Here is a 25,129-nt window from a genome sequence, read left to right as displayed (position 1 = left end):
TATGTTGTATTGTATTTTTATTTATTTTGTTAAAACACTTTTCATTCACATTTTACTCTGGTTCATATTTCACTCTGGAGTTTTGCTAGCCTCATGGCTCAGACTTTAATATCTCTGGTCTAAACCCAAACTCTAGTTTTACGATAGAATAAACACAGATTAAGTCACTTGCCCAAGATCATAAGGTAGTCAGCTGGAGATCTGAAAACTGCAACCAAGGCTTTTTATTCTAAGTCTATATGTTGTACTATTTGTATCATGTTGACTCTCCTGTTTAATAATCTAGTAAAATTCTGATACTCATGCCTTAGGCAGGAAAGATAGGTTTTCATTCTTGCTTAGTTAGTCGAGTAGAGATGGAGAAATCCATTGCACAGGCAGTGGGCCAGGTGATACCAAAGACAAAGTAGGGGAGAAAGGTATCTTGTAGGGAGTAAGAAAAATTGCAATGACCTTCTTATAATTCCATAACTCTGTTTCACCACAGAAACAAATAGATGAGTGCATAGTTGCAATTCCTTAAATCTTCCCTCCTTTATCACCTCCCACCCTTTCCTATATTCAGAGATATGTTGGAGTCCATTGGTGTGGGTTGTCTAAAGCCTATTGAATTTTCAGTGTGAGCACTGACACCTCAGAAACTGTCAAAAGCTACAAGTCACCTTCTATTCATTTTTTTGTTGATTGTCTAGATTTTTTAAAGGGGATGGAAAACTGGAAATGCAGATTAAACTAGACTTTTCTGGGAGCTAGTTGTTAAATGTTTATCAGCACATCATATTCCTCTTGACTCTGCCATTCTCCAGAAAAACAAACAAATCTTAAGGAGTAAAAGTTACTTGAATGACTTAATGATGAATGGTTTGGGTATGAATTTCTAGTGACTAAGGCAATGCTTAGGTCTATGTTGATGGTGAGCCTCCCTCCTTTGGTTTTCATTAACACTTTATTTTTGAATAATAACTATTAAATGAATATGGAGTTCTTTTCACTAAGTATTCCCTTCATTTACTAATAATCATGTTTAGTTAAATGATCACACTGTCTTTAAGCTCAATTCAAATGAACACGTGTCTAGAACTTCTTTGAGATTGATTTTAATTTTGGCGCTTTCAAAACTTTTAGAATATGTTTCAAGTTCTTAAGAAAATCTTTTTAAAAGACATATAAATTTATAATGAGATCAGCCATTAGAAAAAGTAAAATCAAAAGAGTTATTTGATAAACTGAAAAAAAAAAAAAAACGCCAAAAAAACCTAGTCACTCACTTACCAAGACATCTATATCAAAGACCTGGGCAATATTTAAGGGCAAATTTCTCTCTAATTGAGTTCCTATCATTTAAAAAGATTTTTTTTTTACAGTGGACTATGACATTTGACCACCTTGAATATTTTTATGGCATTGTCTATAAAATAGCAAGTTGGTTCAGTAATATAACTGGTCAATTAAGTTTTTTAAAATTAGTTAAACCACTCATTCTACTGAAATGACTGGTTAATTTGGTGAAATCAATCAGAGTGATTATATGTATCAGCTTCATTGCAGGTGTTATGTTTTTAATCCAGCTCTTCTAAATCCTATGAATTTCCTCACATTTTGCTTCAAATGCTACAGCTGGAAGCAACAAAGCACATTGGTCAACATGGCACTTGAGTTAACCTGAACCATTCTGGCCAAATCACCTAAAAGCTTAGTTTCTTTATCTGCAAAATAGCATAATAATAGCAACTTCCATGTAGAGTTGGTGTAAGGATTAAATAATCTTGTGCATGAAAGCAACATCTAAATGTCAGCTATTGCTACTGTTATTTAATAAACACTCATGGCCAAGGAATCTACATACCATTTGGCATATATCTGAATTCTCTAGGAAATTGCTGACATTCTGTTTTGTACTATAGAGACCTGACCTGAGAGTTTGTGGCTACAGTTATTCATATTTGCCACAGCTATCCAGAAAAATAAGTATGAATTGCCAGAGCCCTATCAATTATGTGATGATCAGTATTGATTTTTATCATTAATAACTGCAGTTACAACTCATAAGACTCAGATGAGATATACCATAAGTCCATTTTGCCAAGCCAACTCTCCAGCCCTATACAGTATAGATGTGAGTTATTTTTACATACTATGGATCAAAGGTTCTCACACTGGGGTTTATGAACTTTGATAACTATCTCAATTTAATTGATTTCCTTTTTAATCCTATGTATTTTATTTTTTGCATCTAAAAACATTATTCTAAGAAGTAGTCCTTAGGTTTCACCAGACTACTTGGGGGCTGTCTATGATGCAAAATGAATAAGTAAATAAATAAAAGTTAAGAAGCCTTGCTCTGGACAATTAATAACCAGGAAATAGAAATAATGACAAACTACTAATAGCCTCAATTTAAAGGCACAAGGTCCTTAATTAAGTCTCTCTCTCTCTCTCTCTCTCTCTCTCTCTCTCTCTCTCTCTCTCTCTCTCTCTCTCTCTCTCTCTCTCTCTCTCTCTCTCTTTCTCTCTCTCTCCCTCACTCTCCTCACCTTTCCTTGACAGAGTTAAATGACTCTCCCAGAGTCACACAGCTAGTAAGTATCAAGTCAAATGATGTCAAATTTGAACTCATATCCCCCTGACTGCAGAGACAGTGTTCTATCCACTGTGCTATCTAGCTGACTCTTCTGTCTTCTAATATTAGAAAAGAAGAAAGATATATGCAAATCTAACAACACTAGTTACTATGTGCTATTTGTCCTCAGATGACTGCAGGAAGGTACTTGTATAAGGCAGCTTTAAAATATATTAAATGAAACAATAATATATATAAAACAAAAAAATATGTATAAGTAACTCTTAAGAGTACTTTGTAAATTTATTAGGTTTTACTATTTTTAGGTTCAGACAAAGCTTAATCATTTAGATACATGCATGTTTGTATGTGATATGTGAGTATATGTATAGTATATTTAGGCATGGCATAGTGGATAGGGAGTGGCTTCCTGGTCAGGATGTTATACATATTGGCAATGCGACCCTGGGTAAGTGACCAGTCATTCCAATACCCCAGATAATGTGCTTAGACTTTAAGATGAAAGAAATATTGATGTATTCAGGAGGAAAAATTTCCTCAATGATAGTTCCCTATACCAACAAAATCACAGGTCAAATAGACAAGCAGACAGACAGACAGATAGACAGATAGATGGATGGTAGAGTTATAGATGCATATATATTCACATATTTACATATATGCCCACATAGATATTTATATTTGTATGTATGTAGATATGACTATAACTGATTTGAATTATATCAAAATAGCCTCTTCAACTTTCCATGTCTTTAGTGGATTATAAATGACACAAAGTCAGACACCATATAATATTTAAACTTTGACTTTCCACTGACATCTAGTTCAAAGTTTTTACATATGGAATGTACTAAAGATAATCATAAGATTTAAAGCTAGAAAGGACCTCAGAGATCATCTGGTCCCTCAGCCTCATTTTACAGAAGAGGAAGTTAAGGTCCAGGGTCATGTAGCTAGCAAGTAGCATATGATTCAATCTAAATTTCCTGATTTCAAATCCAAAGCTTTATTTTATTTTTATTTTTTAACAGCATACCACCCTGCCTCCAGCATTTGTTGAATTGAATTGTCTCTATGACACAGTGGGGACTCATAAATACCAGTCTTCCACTTACTCATTGTTAAGACAGCACAAGAAAATTGGATACATTAAATGTCAATCCCTGTCAAATTGTGTCATAAGCATGGAGACCTAATCATAGCTTCCCACATAAACCTAACCAAAAGAAAGTTGAAGGAAGAAACAAAGGTTGTTTCATGTCTTTTTCATTTACTGTCTTACTTTCCCTTAGGCTCATTCTAATTTATTTTAGACCCTCCACATGTGGGCATGAGCTAGTTTTTATAACTAGTCTCTGTATTTTTCTTATTCTTTGACAGTCTTTGATTTACTGAGTGGAGAAAGTCTCCTGAGTAAACACAACATAATTTTTAAAATAACATAAGCATTACTTGAAACAAAGGTTGAATTGGATAGTAAATGTGAACTCAAGGCTTTGATTACATTGGCTTCATTTTAGACTTTTGTGCTTAACAGATATCTTCCAGACAAACACAAAGAGGGGCTGTGTCTACACATAATTTAGATGATTGTCCAGATAATTTCAGAATATGAAAGCTTAATTTTCTCTCAGCTTGTATTTCAGATGAATGTAACTTTCTGACAAGCAGAATCTATCATGTCTATATAGATGCCTCCCTATGGTTACATCTACAGCTTGTCTCTTAAGTTCTTGTTCCCCATTTCTAACTGATTGCTAAGTAGATAAACTTAGATTTCCTACTGATATCACTAATTTAATATGTCTAAAATTGAATGCAATAATCTCCTACCAAAATTTAATTCTTCCTCCTGATTTTCACTATTTCTGTTACTGGCATTACATCCTCTTTTGTCACGCAGATTTGAAACTGCTGGGTTATAGTTTATTCTCTCAAGCCCAACATTCAACATGCAATCACTTGCCAAGCCATGTAAATTTTACTTCTGAAAATATTTTTTGTATTTCTTCTTCTTCCTAGTCTATTTCTACACTAAATCAGGTGAATTTCATTACCTTTTAGCTACCGTAATGTATTAATTTCCTAACTTTCTCCCATCATTTAATTCACTGTGCACCAAGGTCAGATTAATTCTTAAAGGTTGGCTCTCTGATTAAGCATTCTCTTGTTTCAAAGTCTTAAATAGTTTTCAGTTGTTTGTTTAATAAAATTTGGATTTCTTTAAAACTCACCATGAGCTAGCTCCAACTTTCTTTTTCAAGCTTATCTCCCACTACTACTGCTATTCACAAAACCTAAATGCCACTTAGAATGATCAGATATTTGGTCACTTTGGCTTTCTCAGTTCATGCTGTCCACTTCGTTTGTAATACTTTCCCAGTCCTAATCCTCATCTCCTTTCAAGACTCAGATTAAAAGTCATCTCTTTGAGAAAACTTCCCCCCCCCATTCTTTCCTCTCCTCCCAAGCTGAATGTAATATCATCTTCTTTAGAATTTCCCTATCATTGTTTGGCAAGCTGTAATTGTTATTAATAATATTTTTTATAAGTAACTAATCTATATTATAAATGATGTACATTATTTATCATTGGCATACTATTGTTAATATTAAAGACCAATTTAAAATAATAATTATAACAAAAACTCTTTTGTAGTACTTAGTTTGCAAACCACTTTTCTTATAGAAACAGGTAGAATTCTCAAGTATTACCTTTACTTCATAGAAGAGGAAATTATAATTATACTTTCCCATTTCAATTTATGGCTTGCCTATCATTCCTCATCTATTACATTCTTATAACTTCCTTAAAGACATATGTTGGCTGTATTTAACTCATTTTTGTATTCCTTCATGGTTCTTAGCATAATGCCTTACACAAAGTATTTATCTCTTTAAGGAATGGAAACTACATATATAGTACCTTGAAATGTTTCATCATTGAAGAAAAAATTTTAAAAAAATCTTAAGAATATGTTTTAAGACAGTAGTGAAAAGAGAAAGGGAACAAGTATTTAAATATCATTATGCATCAACTACTTTATTAAGCAAGTTTTTTTTTGTTTTTTTTGTTTTTTTTTTACAAATAACTCATGCTAACTTCAAAGTAACCCTTTGAAGTAGGTGATATTATTATTAATATTCACATTTTGCAATTGAAGACACCAAGGCATGCAGAACTTAAATGATTTTCTCAGGGTTACATAGCTAGTAAGTGTCTGAGGTTCTTGATTCCAGGCCCAGCATCTGTTCCACTATTCTACCACTGTACTATACCATATGAAATGGCTATCTGACAATTCTTCCAGAAACTTGAAGAAATCAAGTCCATCAGGTAAAGTTGACTGAAATTATATGGAAAATCCTCCCAAATTCCTTTTTCTACATCTTTAGCTATTGCTTAAAGCTATCAAAATGATGTGAAACAATGAACAGAATATGCTGTGGAAACTATGGAAACCTGGGTCATTTGCTATCATATATTCTCCCCATGTTGGACTACAACAGTGTATTTTTTCACTTTTTACAATTGTATTGACATAGGTCATCACCATATATAGAGGCAGAGGTCTCTCAAGAAATGTTGGGAACTTTATTAACTTTCTTTTTCTATGTTAGAATAATTCAGGATCCTAGAATTAACTTGCCTACTGCTTAGGGATTCTCTGGGGCTACATCAAAAGATTAAATTCAGTTTTGCACCTGAAGAAGTCTAGACTGCTTTCCCCTGCTGCCCCTCCAAGTCTGCAGCATCTGTGCAAAGCTGAGAATATACAGGTAAGTATCTTAAGGGTGTTTTTGTTTCCCTTCTGCCTAGCACAATATCTAGCATATAGCAAAGTGATTAATAAATGATTATTAAATTATGGGTTCTTTGGTGAGAGGGTGTACCTTGTTGGATGTATATTTTGGATTTCACCAGAATATCGACATTCCAGGTATCTCTAAGCCTGTAGACTTATTGGGACTTTTTAGGAAATAGGGACAAGAGTTATGTTCTTCAGGCTTGTGGCATCTTTCCTATCTCTATGACCTAAAGATCACAGAGCAAAGACTAAGCAATTCCATCTGGTGGTTATCCTGAGATATAGTTCATGAAGACCTGATTTCTTGAATCCAACCAAAAAAAAATCCTTATTATCTACTGATCAATTTAACTTTAACAGTTTTGTTCTGCCATTTCTAGTAGTAAAAAAAGAGACTGATTTTCTACTCTGTATCACCCCAAGTAACTTGAGCAGCGGCCCTATTCTTTGTCTGAGTTTCCTATTTTCCTCAAAATGGCTTTAAATAAACCCATTTTTATTGTTCTCTGTATGCCATAGCTAGTCTTAGCTCATTCTGGATTGTATCACTACTGAACTTGTTCTTAAGGTGTCTGCATGTTTGTTGTTGTTGTTTTGTTTGTTTTGTATTTGACCTCTTTTATCTACTTTTCTTTCTAGCTTTTATATACATATTCAAGATTCAAATGGATCTGTGATCTCATTAATGTAAGAGTTCCTTTCAGTGGTACAGACACAACCCATCCTTGTTTGTCCACTCAATGTAATTCCTGTCTGAGTCCACCCAAAAGTTCACCATGAGGTGGGGGAGCCCAATATGTAGGAGTCTTGTTTATTTTTTTCTAACATTGTGAGAGTACCAATGGACCATTCATGTGGGACCTTTATCCCACATTCTTACCATGAGGTCAGCCTATTTTCCCTGCCTATTATCATATATTTGATTTTTTTTTTAGATTTGTCCTTCAGAATTCTTCATTGGTTATAGATTGCTGTCTGCTCACAACTACTGTGTTCCTGTCCCATGCCCTCTATGTGGTATTCATTCTTCAGGGGCAGTTACATTCATATTGCTAGATAGCAATACTGGTAGAATGTTAGTATTGAAAAAATGGAATTTTGCTTTCATGGGAAGCTTAGGGCCAATAAAAGGATCTTGCAATTTCCCAAAAGAAAGCCACAACATTATTAACTATTCTGCTTTTGTCAGACAAAGAAATACAGCTGATGAATGTCTGGATAAATGAAGTCCTCTATCAACATCACATTCTGTGTCTTTGAATTTTTTTTAAAACCAATTTCTAGAACTCATCTATTTCCTCTTTCTGACAGACTGGTTTGTAGCATGTTCAAATGATAGTATTGCTCACCTTTCTCAGTTGATTTTTACATCAACCTTCTCTATCATACCTCACTGACTGGTTTCTTGGATTTTCTTACATGAATCCGGCTTATTAACACACTATGTCATACCACTTCCCTTTATCTATATCATCTTACATATGTAGAAAGTCAAAGGAAAGATATCACTCTCTCCAAACTCAAAAGTCAATTCTGACTCCTTTATCACAAATTAAGTTACAAATTGGCATCTTAATTTGACATCACTGGGAATGTGTCTGGTTTGACATTTACTATAGTCAATCATTAAGTCAACTTGTATTGGCCTATTATGTAACAGGCACTGGTAAATACTAAGGATATAAAGAGAGGCAAAAAAAATGTTCCTACTCTCAAGAAGCTTATAATCAAATGTAGACAATTATGTACAAATAACACATATAGTAGGGGAAAGGACAATTTCAGAGGAAAGGCATTAAGATTAAATAGGAAAGGCTTCTATCAATAGATGAGACTACAAAGAAATCACAAAAATCTGGGGGCAGAGATGAGGAGAAAGAATTGTAGGCATGGGGGGATAACCAGGGAAAATGAAAAAAAAAAAGTCAGGACATGAGTAAAGAATATCAAGAAGACCTACATTTCTAAATTGCATAGTATTAGGAGGAGATGAGGTAAAAAACAGAAAAGGTAGGAAAGAGCTAGGTTACAAAGTCTTTTATAAGCTCAACAGAGAATTTTTTATTTGATCCTCGAAGTTCAATAAACCTTAGAGTTTATTGAAAAGAGAAAGGGGAATGATACGATCAGATCTATATTTCAGGAAGATCTATTTGATGACTGAGTGGAGGATAGATTGGAGGAAAGATTGGAGCATGTAAAGGAGAAGCTTGAAGCTGGGAGACTAGTCAGACTATTGCAGGAGTTAAGAATGAGGTGGTACATATGCCTTCTCAAGGTGGGAGAAGAATGGGTAGGGAAGAAAGGAGAGAATCTGGAACTCAAAATTTGCTTGTTTTTTTTTTTTTTTTTTTTTTTTAATGGCATTTGATTTTTCCAAATACATACAAAGATATTTTTCAACATTCAACTTTGCAAAACCTTTTGTTCCAGATTTTTCTCTCTTTCCTCTCCTTTCCTTCCTCCCCAAGAAAGCAAGGTTAAATGTATGTAATTCTTCTAAATATATTTCCATATTCGTCATATGGAGCAAAAAAAAAAAAAAAAAAAAAAGGGAAAAATACACAAGAAAGAAAAAAAAAGCAAGCAAACAATAACAACAACAAAAGGTGAAAATACTGTGTTGAGTCCATATTCAGTCTTCATAGTTTTTTCTCTGGATGGGGATGGTACTTTCCATCACAAGTCTATTGGAATTGCCTTAAAACACTTCATTATTGAAAAGAGCCAAGTCCATTATCGTTGATCATCACATGATTTTGTTGTTACTGTGTACAATGTTCTCTTTGTTCTGCTCACTTTACTTAGCATCACAGAACAATTGTAAAAAAAGAGTTTTATATGTAACTGGAAAATTATATACATGTATTTGTGTATGTATATGAAATGAAGTGATAAAGGCCTTTACCAGGATGGGGGCAATGCTGAAGGAGAAAGGAATCATACAAGAGAGATATTAGGAAGGTAGAAATAACAAGACTCAATAATCACAGGGAATCAAAAACCTTTTCCCCATTTCTAGCACTGCATCCATTCTCACCTAGCTGTACCTAAATAATTAATAGAATTAACATTATGTCCTATATCAAATAACCATTTTCAAAGTTTTAGATGAATGTTTCCTAAGCTATATCAGTGTGAAAAAAATAAATTTAAAAAATTAGTATAGAACACTGTAAAACCTTTTTACTACATTTAGATGCAAAATACCTGAGTTAAAATCCTTCTGTAGCTACCTATGTCACCTCGGGCAAATAATTTTATGGTATTTGGGGCTTCATCAGTAAGATAAGTGGGCAGAACTTGGTCATCTCTAAGGCCTCTTTCTGGACAGTGGCTGTGCTGGAGCCAACTCAAAGTTATTCAAGAGAGGTAGTCATTTGTTAAATTTTCAACATGAGCATTTACACTTTGGTATTCAATTCAGTTCAATTGTTTTTCCCTCATGTCCAATTTTGGCAAAGGGGACCTGAAGTGGTTGGCTTTTTCCTTCTTGAGATTATTTTATAGATAAGGAAATTGAGGCAAACAGAATTAAGTGACTTACCCAAAGTCACACAGTAGTAAGTCTCTGAGGTCAGAGTTGAATTCAGAAAGAGGTATCTTCCTGACTTGAGACCTAGCACTCTATTGACTGAAACACCTAGTTATTACCTGGTTATTATTATCAGTAAATGCTACAAAACAGAATTTGGTTTATTGTTTTGCTGATGGTCTAGACTTAAAGCAATAGAAGAAATGTTAATAATTCAGATTAAATAAAAAATATGTCATAGATTCATTTTTTCTAGATAGCTGCTTGTTAAACAAATAAAGCTTATCACTGCTTCCAAATCTAGCTCTGATCCTGTATGTTAGAGTCTAGATTTTTAAATAAATCCTTGAAATGGGCTTGCATAATTGTAACTTGATTTTTACTCATAAAAAAACTAACATTCCTATAATAGCATTTTCATATTTATAAACAGCTTTCCTTACAAATACCTTTTGAAGTACATAGTCAAGTATTTCTATTGTTTGTCTTATTTTTACAGATGACATTTCTAGGTAAGAACTCTGACACATGAAGAGATCAAGGGATCTTAAAAAAACATGGGGATCATGCATAAAAAGTAGTGGATAGCACTAGCAGGCACAGGAAGCAAAACATGGACAGAAGTAGGGAGAAAAAATATGACTCCTTGCAATAGTCCAGCCATAGCATCCACAAAGGGTGGATGTGGTGGATAGAACACTGGGTCTAGAGTCTGAAAGACTCATTTTTGTAAGTTCAAACCAAGCCTTGGATATTTACTAGTTGTATGACCCTGGGCAAGTCACTTAATCCAGTTTGCCTCAGTTTCATCATCTATGAAATGATGTAGAGAAAATATGGCAAACCATTCCAATATCTTTGCTAAGAATACTCCAAATGAGATCACAAAGAGTTGGACATGTCTGAAAAATGACTGAACAACAGGGATATTTACTAGTTGTATGACCCTGGGCAAGTCACTTAATCCAGTTTGCCTCAGTTTCATCATCTATGAAATGATGTAGAGAAAATATGGCAAACCCATTCCAATATCTTTGCTAAGAATACTCCAAATGGGATCACAAAGAGTTGGACATGTCTGAAAAATGACTGAACAACAGGAAGCATCCACAAATCTCAGTGTTATATCTGGTCCATGATTATTCCAGAACCTAGGTCAGAGCTTTCTGATATTTTCCAGCCCACCCCAAAGAAGTACTGAATGATAGTGCTACATTTTATCTCCCATCAGAACTGTGAATTCTAAAGTGGCTGTGTCTTGGGAGTCAGTGAAATGAAAGGAAAATTAGAATGTAACTTACCTGGATATGCAAGCGGATATATAGGTGTTTGCATCCCTTTCTGTATGGATATGTTATACCTGTTATTTTCCTTTGTTATTTATGCTATTTCACAACTTAATTAAATGTTTTTGCTCTTTGATTTATGCATCTCAGGTATGCCTAGCAATAAAGTAATTTACCAGCTAGAAGTTGAAAAGCTATTGCTCCATTGAATCTGGGAGTAGCTAAACAGTGTGTGACAGGTGAGTGGAATATGGTAAATGATCCACATTTCCTTAACCTCTCTAAGGGTAATGAACAAAACCTCATGCTTAATCCACCTCTGTTTCAGGGGGTCAGATAAGTTGATTGATGGGATATAGATAGGTTTGCTTCTCCTAAACTTGCCATACCATCACCTATTTCAGCAGGAGTCAATATGTACTTGGGTTTATTCTTTGCTAAGACTTTTTTTTTCATGTATTTATCCCATCTAGCCTAAAACACAGGCTTAAGTTTTACTCAAGAAGCTGAGTAATACTCGGTGTGTAGCTTCCTGTGTGTGATTGACAAGCCAACTATACTTTTAGACTAGCAGCAATAGCAATAATCTGAAGAAGTACTCATTGGGGTGACTGGGTTTTTTAAATATGTCCTTTTAAAAAAGTTGTTTATGAATATGTCTGCTCTGTATGAATATGTACTATTCCTGTGCACACAGACCATTCTGGAAGCCAAAAAGATACAAAACAAAGAGTTGAATTCATATAACGGCTCTGGGGGTTCATTTTTTCATCAACTTCTTCCCCTCAAAACTGATATATGTTTGTGTAGACAGAATATGTGTCCTATAATGTTCCTCTGTCTTGTTGTCTTTTGACAGAATTATCGTGCCTAGAGTATATTAAAACAATCTAGTATCTCCTTTTCCCAGCTATACACCGACCTTTCTTGTGGTTTTCCCTTTCCTTCCAGGAATTTCACAAAGAAGTCACTTGAGGTTTATGTAGGCACGTGTCTGCACTTTGAATGTGAGAGACTCCTCTGTTCAGATCATATTGTCAGCCTTTCCTTTTGACTTTCCTGGTAGTTGTTAGTTTAAGGCAGATCCTTAATGTTATTTAAACATAGGAGGCCTTTAAATTTTATTTACTGGTAGATTAATGTGATTTTAAAAAAAAGACAAAACACCACCCACAACCTCTTGAAATAAAAGATTTCATTCACTAGGATTGACACATATCTGAGTTCCTTAGGAGTTTCTCTCATTGAGGGTAGTTAAAGTCATTGAACTGCTTCCTTTCCTCAAATTACAGCAGTAACTTCAGGCACACATTTACAATGGCAATCTAGTACAATGTCTAATAAAGTACATTAAATAAAATGGAAGCTTCAGAGAAATAGAAGAGCTCTCCTTACTAAACCTCTACCCCATCAGTCTCCGTATGAGTAAAGAATGTGTGTGTTGTACCCCCCAAAGCATCATACCCTTACAAAGTCACCATTCAGTGCTAACCACACAACTCAAAAGACCTTTCAGTGGTGAAATACTGCATCCCAGAAGACCAGTGACAGACAACTTTTCCTTGATCAGTCCCTCGATTTAATTTTGCCCTTACTTGTTAACCCTTTGTTCTTGAATGGCATTTTCGGTTTGTCATTGTCTAGTTCAGTTTGCCAGAAGAAACGTCAACTTCTCTAATGCTCTTTCTCTGTTCCAAATTTGCACTGTCAGCATTTCAGCTGATTTAGCCATTATTGATTACTGTATTTGTGTAGGGAAGAGTTTCCCCTTGTGAATTGCATTGAATAAGTTTTACTCAAATATTACAGCACATTAATAGCTCTGGTGAGAATAGTAATATCATTTATCACATGTCAATATATTTACTTGAATATAAACTAGCAGCTACCAACCACAATTGTTTCAGTTAAAAGAATATTTAAGAGAAGGTACAGAGAAGCACTTCAAAGACCCCTTATTTATTGTCTAATTCTTTCTTTTAGGCTAGTGGTCTCAAAAGTGCCAAGGCAGACAGCCTGAGGAGCCAATATGACCCCAACTGTTGTGGGATTGGTCAAACAGAAGGTGTCTTTGAGGAACAGACAATGGTAGGTCTAGAATATAACCACCTATTGTTATCCTCAGACCCTCCCCCTAATTGACCTCTCATTCCACTTCCAACTCCCATCTTCCTTTTTTGAACCAATTATAGATTCCTCAGGACAATGACAACTTAACCAACACCTTTTTACTTATAGCAACAGCTGTGCAAGTTCCACAGAGGAAGCTGTCCCTTCAAATATCCAATAGATCCAAGTAATCACCAGATCACTTGGTAACTGGAGCTTTGCTCCATTGCAGGTGAAGTTCTGTGTTTTAGGGCAATGGTTAGTAAAAGCCCATACTACTTCCCTTTACATTTTGGGTGGTATATGATACATCTCATAGGATGAGCAGGATAGATAAACATGACTATATCTCATTATAAACTTTCCTATCTCCCTCCTATGGGGGGCACCGTCATTTATTTGCAAACCCACGGTCAGTGATTCATTACTTTCACTCACTTCACTTATTTAATAAATTGTCAAACTTTGCAATTTCCACAATCACAGTTTCTCTCCCATCTGACTCCATCTTTTTTATTTCAACAGCCTAGGTTTTCAAAACTATTAGCTTAGACTATTGAAACAACTGCCTCTTTGGGCTCTCTACCAGAAGGGGCTCTTTTCCCCTTTTTCAACCCATCCTTCACACAACTGCCAAAGACATCTGAAATTGTAGGTCTGCGTGGGTCATTCGATAACCAATACACTCCAGCAACTCCCTATTGACTTTAGTAGTGCCCAATATAATTTCATATATCTCATTCATTTTTAATTTCTATTTTTATGAAATTTTATAATATGTATATATTATATGTATAATTATGTGTATAATTATAATGCAGTAGAGCGTGTACATATTTAGTGATAAGGACTGGGCCAGTGATTTCATTAAGGAATTTAGAGGAAACTTCCAGGTGAGGAAGCTTGCTACCTAAGTAGGTCAGCACCTTCTCTGCTACTTAAAAAACTTAAAGAATTTCCAAGGGCACAATGAGATTAATAGACTTGCCCAGGGCCACATAGCCACTAGGTTTTAGGGGCAGGTCTTCCTAGGTTCAAGGTTAGCTCCCTTTCCATTATGTTTTGAGATTTAACATAAAACATAAAGAGTAAATGCTGTGTATTGTATATACATTTTAGGGATGTATGCTCATTTTTTTTTTTTTTTTTTTTTTTTTTTTTTTTTTACAGATAGGGTGAACAGTCAAAAAAGTTTGGAGGCTTCGGTTCTAAATAATGAAACGCTTTCTTCTGGAGATAGATATTGTTGCTATTAGTATGATACAAATGCACTATTGATCCAAAAATTGGGGAAGGGGATAACAGTTAATATATTAAGTATGAAAAGTATTTTCCTGTTGGAGAGAATGTGGAAAATTGGGACACTAATGCATTGTTGGTAGAGTTGTGAGCTGATCCAACCATTCTGAAAAGCAATTTGGAACTATGCCCAAAGAATAACCAAACTGTGCATATGCTTTGATTCAGCAATACTATACTGTGGTATCCCCAAGAGATCTTAAAAAGAGAAAAGGATCTATATGTACAAAAACATTTTAGTAACCCTTTTCTTGGTAGTAAAATACTGAAAATTGAGGGGATGCCCATCAATTGGGGAATGGTTGAATAAACTTTAGTAAATGAATGTGATGGAATATTATTGTACAATAAGAAATCATGAATGGGCAGATTTCAGAAAACCTGGAAAGACTTGTAGGAATTGATGCAAAGTGAAATGAGCAGAATCAAGAAAACATTGCACATAGTCTGTATTAGCAACATTGTATGATGATCAACTATGAATGATTCAGTCAGCAACAAAATGATCCAAGACAAGCACAAAGGATTCAAAAAGGAAAATGCTACCCATATCCAGTAAAGAACTGATGAACTCTGATGCAGATTGAAGTATATTATTTTTACTTTTTTCATATTTACCTTTTGATCTGTTTCTTCTTTCACAACTGATATAAAAGTATATTTTATATGATAGCACATGCATCAACTGTATCGAACTGCCTATTATGTTTGGAAGAGGGGAGGGGAGGAAGAAAGAAAGGAAAGGAAAAAGAAAAATTTGGAACTCAAAATCTTGTAAAAACAAATACTAAAAATGTTCTTGAATGTAATTGGGAAGGGGAATATATACTATTATTTTCCTTGCGTAAGGAAATAGTAAGCATTTTCTTAACATCTTTTAGTCTAACAAGTGTGGGGAGAGGTAGTTTGGGAAAGTATGGTAGTATAGGAAAGCCCACTAAACATCCAACAAAAACTATGGGGAAATTGAATTAAAATATCTACCCTTTGTTTTGGTGAACGAATAAACACATTCACATATTTTAGAAAACTTAATTATTTAATGAATTTGACACAATTTCACTGAATTCTGAGAATAAATCAAGTAGTTAGGAAAGTTTGAATATTTTTGCATTTCCTCTACTGCTATGTTCTTTGCTATGACTTTAAAATAATCACTAGAAAAATTCAGCTTGAAAAGTTTTCTGTTTGTTTTTCATGACATCTCATCAAAGTGAAAGCCACCATGTAGTGAATAAATCTACTTAAATGTCAGCCTTATCCATTTATACAGTTTAAGGGAAAAGAAAGGGTTATACAAATATTTTGATGATGTGGGTTAAAAATCTTATACTCCTCTCAAATATCTCTCTTTTTAGATCAAAACAAAAATTTTAGGCTGAATTCCAGAAGAACTAGAATGACTCAATCGTGAACTTCAATGTATGCATATTTGTTTTTATTTTTAACAATAATAATACTTTAAAATCAAATCAATTAAATAATTGTGTCTAATTAAATAACTTAAATTTAATAACTACCACTTGCATAATCTTTTTCAGATATTATCTTATTTCATCCTCACAACAATCCTAGGAGGTAGGTAATACTATTATCTACATTTTACAGATGAGGAAACTGAGGCAGACAGAGGTTAAATGACTAGGTCAGGCTCATACAGTAAGTAAATGTCTGACACTCAGGTCTTCTTGACTCTGGGTCCAATCCTCTGTCCACTGAAAGCTACTGTTTTGGAGAAAAACACAAACTGAAGACAATCTGTTGTAGATGAAGAAAAACTTGATGAACAACAAAAAAACTTAATTCAGAACAGGAGACGCTAATGAGGATACTCAAGACATCTTAGTGTGCATGACCACATTCTAAAAATAACCATTTGAAAAACTGAATTCTGAGGAGGAATAAACACACAAAGTTACAATTGTCTGACACTGTCATCTTTTTAGTTAAAGAAGAAAATTAAATTGAAGGGGAGCTATATACAGGTCAACCAGAGAAGAAGAAAGCATATTTATTTCACAGAGCCTTGTGTTTTTCAACTTTCCTTTCTCTCCTTTCATTTTTAATGCTCTACTCTACACACTTACTGATCAAATAAAATCCTAGAAGAAGAATTTCCTGAGTTTCTTAATATCCATGTTTTTCTCATGGAGGTCTTTCATGTTCTTTCCAGAACTTTAAAAATTAATTCTTACTTGGATACTATGACACTGTCTTTGTTGGTATGAATTATTTCTTTACTACTTTCCCTTCTGAGGGTTATATAGCAAGACTTGAGTGCATATGGTTTGAAAATATGGGTCCTCAAATGGTACCTGGAGATTTGGAGATTCATGAGAGACAAAATTTAGCCTTTTTGAAAGTGGCCAGAGAAGTTTTTTGTATATTATACCTATTGAACAGGAGTTCTTAATCTTTGACCTGTGAACTTGATTTTTCTAAATATTTTGTTTTTCAATAAAATTGTATTCTGTTATTGCTTAATATATTTTATTTAATACATTAAAGCATCATTCTGAAAAAAGAATCCATGGGTGCCACTGGACTGAGAAGGGATCCATCACCCAAAGCATGTTGGAACCCGTGCTTTAGGGAGTGAAATTGTGGCTCAATTTAGATTTCCAAGAAATTACTAAACATTTAAATAATCTTGTTCTGTACTTGTTCCTGATTCTTTCCTGGAGAAGAAGAAAACACCCAAAGATTTCATCATTAGAGGAGAATAAATAATTAATGAGAATGGAGAATCATTTTTCAGTTGATGAACATCAGAGTTGCCTAGCTAGTATTTACATTGGCAGGGGAGCTATCAGGATTAGAGAAGAAGTAGTAAGAATATAACTTTTCCTTAATCTTGGTTATTCTTGTACTCATTCTGTATTTCAAGTTTCTGTAAATAAGCAATAAATAATCCCAAATTCAGTACTCCAAACTAGTTTGCCAAGCAGTTAGAAAAGGCCCTCATTTTATTGCTGATTGTTTTAATATAGGAACAATTTCTACTGTGAATTATTTTAAAAGATGTTTTTAAGAAGTGCTGATAAGTGCAGGTAAAATTAGTAGCTCTCTATCCAGTGAGCCTGTGATAACTTCCTTCCTATGCCTGATTTATTAAAGTTCAGATCTGTTTTTGAAATTTCAGCTAGGACATTATTTTCCTCCATTGATAGATACTGCTTTTCATTCCTTTTATATTTCTGGGATTATTGAATTTCCCCCTCTGATTCCCATTTCTTGCTTTTTAAAAGTGGAAAACACTCTTTTTATGGCTATAATTTTCTCTTATCTTTTTCTTCCTCTATTATTCTTTTCTCTCTTCTCCTTTCCTTTCATGCCCTTTGCAAATTTTGACTGTGGCAAATTTCATCCCAAATAAATTTAGTCAAAAGTACTAGTACTTTCTATCTATTCTCCAAGATAGGTCTCAAGATTCAGCTATGTCCTAGACATAAAGCAATAGAAAAGTTGTGACATCAGAGAAGAAATAATGGGAGGATAATTGAAGGGATGGAGAAAATCTCCAACAGGTTGGAAGCTTGCTATTCTAAATACTGTCTATACCTTTTTTTTTTTCCCGTTCAGTGCCTTTTCCATAATTTTTTCCTTGTGTTCCTATTTTTTTTCTTCCTTTTTTTCTTTTTGGCCTTCCTTCACTTCAGGCACCTAGGAAAAGCTGAATCTTTACTTGACTTGTAACAAAAACAGAAAAATAGATTTCTCTCTTAAGACAGCATTAAAATAGAATCCAGAAAGTTCATAGCTTCTCTTAGCTAAAAGGAATTTTCCCTTTTTCAAAATCTCCATTCTTAGGAATGTTATTCAATAGGCTATGAAAATTAAATATAAGAATTTAACAGAATAGCACTAATATTTCTTGCTCCTCTCCCTTTACTCGATCTTACTGTCTGTGATCATTCAAACATGAACCTTTTAGGAGAAAAAAATGCACCAGAAGTCAGGCATTAAGAATTCTGGTAGTAGAAAGTGTGTCTATGAACTTTCACACTGATCATCTTCTCTCTGGGGTTTTAGATAACATGGCATCCCAATAACCTGGGATGTTTCCTATAGGATATGTGTGGCATGAAAATAGAGGGAGAAAAGGGAGACAGAGAAAGAGAGAAAGAAGAGAGGACAGGAGAAGCCTTGCTATTATTAAAAAAAAAAAAAAAAGACAGAAACCTGTGCTTCAAGTTAGCAAGAGAGTTTTCATTGTGTTATCCTGTTTTGCTTTTCTTCCTTTCTCTTTTTTCCCCTCTTCCCTTTCTAATTACCAGAGGAAAAAAGTTCACTGGAAAAGATAAGGGGTAACAGCAACAACAAAAAATCTCAAAGTTGTGCTTCAGGGTCTGGGCAAACGAGTTTCTCCCTAGCTTCCTCCTGTCTCAAATAGAAATCTGGGAGAATGGGCGATACATTTGGAACTGCAAGAGGAAATCCGTGAGAGAGATAGTCTGCCCTTTTCCAGATCTCACATACCTCTGGAAAGCTGAATGACTTTTTCTCTAGCCCACATTCCCCACATTAGGAAGCACAGCCCCAATAGCTGCGGGAAATGAAAGTTTCCTCAGCCCTTAAGTTTGAGGACACATACGCCCTAGCCCTGATTTCTGAAATCAGATTTCTGAAAGGTGTGTTCCACGGCCTGCTGCCAGTGAAGGGCCCTATATCCCGATACCAGTTCTAGCCAAGCAAAACCCTGTCAGTCAGCCAATCCCTCTTACTCGGATCAGCCACCACTTGAGCACTGGAGATAAAGGAAAGCTAAAAACAGACCTCACCCTCAAGCAGCGTAAATCTAACGTGGAGTATGTAAATTCTTCGAAAGGCATCGAAATGTATGCTTAAGAAGGGGAAACAAGGTTATATTCTACCTTTTACCTGTAATGATGGGTTAATCGAATCAGTCATTTGTGGAGGCAACGCCCTCAATTGCTTTTATAACTACTTTAGGCACAATCATCCTAGTTTTTCTGGGTCTTAATTCATCACGGGGCAATAAAATGGCCAGCTCAGGGCAGAAGTGCTGGCCAGGAATGATTCTGGTCTTTCCTCTACAAAAGCTAGAGAGAAAGGACATTTCCCGTAAGTTTCTCTCTCCCTGAGAACTTGATGGTGGACTGTATGGGAAAAGGTTGAATACCCGAAGTTCGTGCCCGGGAGATGGGAAAGACGAAGGGTAGGCTTGGAGAAACACTAAAACCACCTGTCCTTATCTCTGCTCCCCAGCATTTTTTTTTTTTTTTTTTTTTTTTAGCGCTTTTCTCGCTTTTTCTCGGTACCGGTGTGAACAGATTGCAAATCACACACACGCGCACACACACATAGGATCCCTTTGCCTCTTTATCCTCAAAACCTTTTCTCATTTGGGAAATTTCTTTCTTCCTCTCCGGGTCACACATCCTCCCTGCTCCCTGAGCTTCGGTGCACAGAAAGGACCATATACCCAAAGGCCTCCTCTTGCTCTGTCTTTCCCACTGTCCTTTACAGGCACCAGAAGCACAGGTATCTACAATAGCACATATTCCTTCCACCCATCCTGTCCCCTTCCCATATGTCAAGAGTCAGGGCAGACTACAGGCAAATCATCGCCACACAAGTGCAAAGATTTCTGTTTTGACCTCTGATTTCCTAAACACACGTTATCTTTATCTCTGGTGCGACTGGTGTAAGGAAGGCACGCGTCACAAGAAAGTCCCTGAAATCTTCTCCAATCCTCCATCACTTCAGATACAGGGACTCGAAATGTAGTCCTATGTGTAGTGAGAAGAAAGACACTTTAAACTCTTTTTCTTCTTTTCTGTCTAGGGATTGCAATTTAAGTCCTCCTCTGTTCTCTTTCCACCTCACAATTCTACCTCCCCTCCCCACTATTAGCCTGACTGATTGTCTCTCGGTCGATTGTGATTTGGTCAGATCAATGCTCGCATTGCTGAGGGATTGTTCCGATTGTCCGTGCTGCAACGCCACTGCCCCTTTGTTACCTGCAGGTCCAACTCATCTCCAAGACTTTGGGGCAAGACGTATATCTGCACATGTAACCCTCGCCCCCATCTCCCATATTTACTCCCGTGCATTGGGAAAAAAAAAAAAAAAAAATCCTTCCCGCCACCTAACCGGCTTCTGCTCCCAGTCCTCCCTTGCCTGAGTTCCTTTTATCTCTATTACATTGATTCATGCTTTTTCTCTCCTTTAAAAGAAAGTGTGACTTGCTTTTTTTTTTTTTTTTTTTTTTTTTTTAAGACGCAAACTGGACAGAGTTGAGATCGGAGTGGGAGGGGGGAGAGAAAGATCAGAGAATGCGAACCAGCGGAGACGGAGAGTGAATACAGAACGAATGAGAAGAAAAGGGTGAAGCAAGGTGAAAAGGGCAGAGGAGGAGTGGGAGAAGCAGGGAAGTGAGCGGGGACACAGACAGGGACAAGGACGAGTGCGCGCATTCACTTGCGGCTGCTCGCAGCCTGCCTGTGCGGAGTGTGTCTGCGGCGCGGACTCACATGGTTGGCCTGCCTGCAGGATCCGCTCTCTCAACAACTAGCGAGTATAAGTCTGGCTTCGGGATCTTGCCGTTTTCTTCCCCCCTGTAGATAGTAGCAGCTAGGACAGAAAGAAAACAAAACAATTCACCAAATAAAACAGTCACACACACACACACACACACACACACACACACACACACACACACACACACACACAGCGCTACGGGGAACGCTTTCACTTCTCGCTGGAAAACCGACAAGCCAGAGCGCCGAGATTACTCCCGCCTGGTGTGTGTAGCCTATAAATAGAGAACTTTTTGATGGAATCAGCTAACAAATGAGAGGAGAAGGCGTAATTTTGCGCAGGAGCCCCCCTTTCCCAGGGAAGACCGGACTCCCCCACATGCAGCTGCTGGAGTGAAAGTTAGGGGTGGAGGAGGATTAGAAGTGAGGAGGGAGAGCGTGGAATTTGATTTTATTGCAATTTACCGGAGTTGTGTTTGTTTGACTTTCGAGGTTGGAAGAAAGGAGGAAGAGTCCCTTCACTCTTGTGTTTCCACCCTTCTTCCCATTACCCCTCTTGGTCCTCTTTCCAGCCTCCCATCAACCTTAGCCGGCAAGTTGAGGGGATAAGTCATTGGGGGAAAAATCGCCAAGGAAAAGGGAATCTAGTTAGCTCTTAGGTTAATAGGGGGAGGGAGGGGCCGATTGGGGGAAAGAGGGAGTTAACTGTTATGAATGGCTAGGGGATGGTAGTGGAAGAGCTGGGTCTATTTTCATCTCCAATGCCGGGAAGAATAAGGTGATCAGGTTGGTTGCGCACTCTGGGGACACTTTCAGGATTCTTTTTTTTTTTTTTTTTTTCTCAGCCTTCTGAAAAGGGAACTTAAAGTGGGGTAGCTATTTTCAGAGGGAAAGAAAAAGTGAGATAGGAGAGGAGAGTGTGAATACGTGATGAAAGGCTGATCCCCTGATTTGCAGGTCTCAAAACCAGCGATGACCTCCTAATCTTTGGCACAGATCCTATCTTTAAGTATAGGTTTGAGATATCAAAGATGCAGAAATGGCTCGGTTTAGTGCCGGGATTGATGCATGAAGTTAGTCTATCCAGTAAGGAACCCTCTCCGTCCCTTCAAGAAAAAGAGTGCGGCCGTTCTGCAGAAGCCAGTTTCCTGGAAGCACTCTGAGGGCCTAGTACAATGCGAACCTTCTTTTGACTCAGTGATTCCAACTTAATTTTGACCTCTGTTCCCCTCACTCTTTTCGCTTCTGCTTTTTCCAGACCCGCGGTGCTGCTGTTACCCGGATTATTTCGGTTGTAGTTTTCGATAAGGGCATTCCTTTCTAAAAAGGAAAGCTTCAGGACCTAGCTGTATGCGGTTAGGGGGCTATTCCTCCTCATTGTTCTCTGCGGCTCGGAAAAGCAGGAGAGTAGTGCTCTAGTGAGCACCAGTGAGATTGTGCTCAGGTAGAAAGGTATAGTTCCTCAATCTTTGTCCTACACAGGGCATGTCCCTCAAAAGATTAGTGAAGGCAGCAAAAAGTTTCTGTTACCGAGGGATGATAACCTTTTTGGGTAAAATTAAACAGAAGGGAGAAGAGCAAATGGCACTCTGATGCCCTCTTTTTCTTGAAGGTCCAATTGCTAGATGAGGCCTGGGAATGCCTAGCCTGTCATCTCCAACCGAGGAATAGATACCTGCTGGAAGGGGTAGAGAGTGGAGAGAAAGAAGAAAGGAAGAAAGGAAGAAAGCATCAGCTTTTCCTTTCCTCTATCCCTTTCCTTGAGTATTAGTGACCTAGCTACCTTCCTTTTATAAAGAAATGGGAAGGTTTCTCTCCTTTTTTGTCTATTCTCTCCTCCTTTACCCACCCTTTCCTCTAGACAGAAGTTTCCAAACCAAGAGAAATCCCAAAGCGGAAGAACAAATACTGGTCAGGGAGGAGGAGGAGATTGGCTTTACTCACCGGTAGCTCCAATATTAAAGCAAAAGTAATACTTGTTTAGGCCCACTGAACCTAGATCAGCATAGCAAGGGGTGGAAAGCAGGGGGAAAGATAGGGGAATAATAGAATCTACATTTCTTCTCTTTACTTCCCTTCCTCACTCTTTTCCCCACTGCCTTCCCCATACTCAGGCTCTCTATTTGTCTTTATTGGAAAACCAAACCAGCTTTAAGCCAGCTACAGATGTGTCTCTATACCTGCCTCGTAACCTGACCATTACAGAAGTCCTGGCATTTTTCTGTTACCTTTCTCTCAAAATAACAAACCTTTGTCTCTGGAGACATGGGTGTATAGTTAGTTCTCTGTCAGCTCTGCTGCTAAAGGTTGGGTCACAGCTGTGGAGTTGGGAGGTTCGCCCCCTCCCACTTGCCCCATGGTCCCAGGCCACATACCTGTCACGGCAGTCCTGCTGGGAACAATTGACCTATCTTGGAAAACAGAGATCGGGTGTGCTTTCCCTCTCCTACTCTCTGACCCCACCCTTCCTCCTCCCTCCCTTTCCCCAAGAAAACCAGGCCAGAGGTGGGACGGTCTCTTACTGGTCATTGGCCTTTCCTGAGTGTTTGGAGCCCCAGGAACTCTTATACCCCTTACACCTTTAGTCCAGTCTGTAGAAACCAGATGGCTAAAACCAGCTACCATGATCACTGTGAGCTATCCTGTGATTGTCACAGTTCTTGCCACCACCATCACCTCAATTTTCAGGAAAATGCTTCAAAGCTTTGGAAACATTAAAACAAAAAGGGGCAAGAAATTCTTTGTATAGGAAGGAAGAGGGCAGTATTTCTTGGGAGAGGGAACCTTAGATGTATTTCCAGGAGTCTTAAGGACTTATTTGGGGGAACAGCTACTTGAGAAAAAGATAGAAGAAACCCTTCCCCATTTTACTTTCTCCAGATGCAGCTCGATTCTTTTGTTTTCTGCCTAAGGGAAAGCAGCCGGGTGTGATGGATCTTTTTAGATCCCATCAGCGGCAGAAAAATCCTGGTGATAACGATTATCTCTCGCTTTCTCTATCTCCCCATCTTCCTAATTCATCTCGCTCCTGCTTCAGACCCCCGGGAAGACTGAGTAGGGTCTGGGGTTGTTTCTCATTGAGTGATCCCACTGGGACCCTGCTTTTGCTACCCTGGGCGGAAGGACGAGGGGAAAAGGAAAGACACGATTCCACCCCTTTCTTTCTTCTCTCCTCTGGACTGGGGAGGGAGGACGCAGAGCGTTTCTTCTCTGCAAAGCCCTGCGCTCCTCTCAAGTGATTTTAGTCTGGCGCTTCGGTCTATCCATATACATTTCCAATCTCATGGCTCATAAACTATTAGCAAAATGGTTTCATTATTCACCTTCTGTATCCTACAAAAGAGAGAAAGAGGGACAGACAGGAAGGAAGAAGGAGGGGGTGATGGTGGCGGAGATCATGGATGACAATGAATCGGTTGGCGTTTAAATCATAGCTCAGGCTTCCTTCTCAAACTGACATTCAACAAATCTGGTCGGTTTCCAGATATTCTGTAGTCTGTCCCTGAGTGTCTCTGTCTACCAGCCCCCCTACTCCCCTTTTCCTTCCCTCCCTCTCACTTTCCTTCTCCCTCTCCCTCTTCTCTCCTAAATAAAGATCTGAATGAATCAACACTATAAGCGAACTTCATTATTTCTTTTGTTATGTTTTGTCAATTAGTCATTTTAGTTTAGGAAAATAAAGATAAGTGGTGATTAGTGCTTTCCTATTCTTTTGAGGTAGTGGTGAATGGTGGTAGTGATTGTAGTGAGATCCCTACTTCCCAAAAGAAGTTGGTGGCTTAGAAGTTGATTGAGTTGTGAGATAAGAGGAAACTGATATGTATGGTGCAAAAAAACCCCCACTTATCTAGTTTTATGTTCTTTAAGAAATTGTACGGGAACCTGGACAGGTTGGAAAAGGAGTGAGGGAGGAGTTGAGTATAGTTGACTTTTTTGGGGGGAGGGAGGGAGGGGGAGGAGGAGGAAGAAGGAGAGAGACAGACAGACAGAGACAGACAATGTATGTA

At 37.2% G+C, this 25,129-nt stretch overlaps 2 long non-coding RNA genes across 2 annotated transcripts; one reads left to right on the top strand and one right to left on the bottom strand.

Moving 5' to 3' along the window:
* The first annotated feature begins 3,529 nt into the window (after nt 1-3,529).
* Nucleotides 3,530-14,944, top strand: LOC127562523 (uncharacterized). The gene is made up of 3 exons (XR_007953689.1): nt 3,530-6,361; nt 11,362-11,450; nt 13,195-14,944. It is a non-coding gene; the product is annotated as an uncharacterized LOC127562523 (long non-coding RNA).
* LOC127562522 (uncharacterized) lies at nt 14,232-24,685 on the bottom strand. The gene is made up of 2 exons (XR_007953688.1): nt 23,498-24,685; nt 14,232-21,216 (listed from the first exon to the last, which is right to left on the bottom strand). It is a non-coding gene; the product is annotated as an uncharacterized LOC127562522 (long non-coding RNA).
* Nucleotides 24,686-25,129: the final 444 nt, after the last annotated feature.

Source organism: Antechinus flavipes, chromosome 4, assembly GCF_016432865.1.
Source record: "Antechinus flavipes isolate AdamAnt ecotype Samford, QLD, Australia chromosome 4, AdamAnt_v2, whole genome shotgun sequence".
Lineage (NCBI taxonomy): Eukaryota > Metazoa > Chordata > Mammalia > Dasyuromorphia > Dasyuridae > Antechinus > Antechinus flavipes.
The sequence above is the reverse complement of the archived record's forward strand: the minus strand, read 5'-3'. Positions and strand labels throughout refer to the sequence as shown.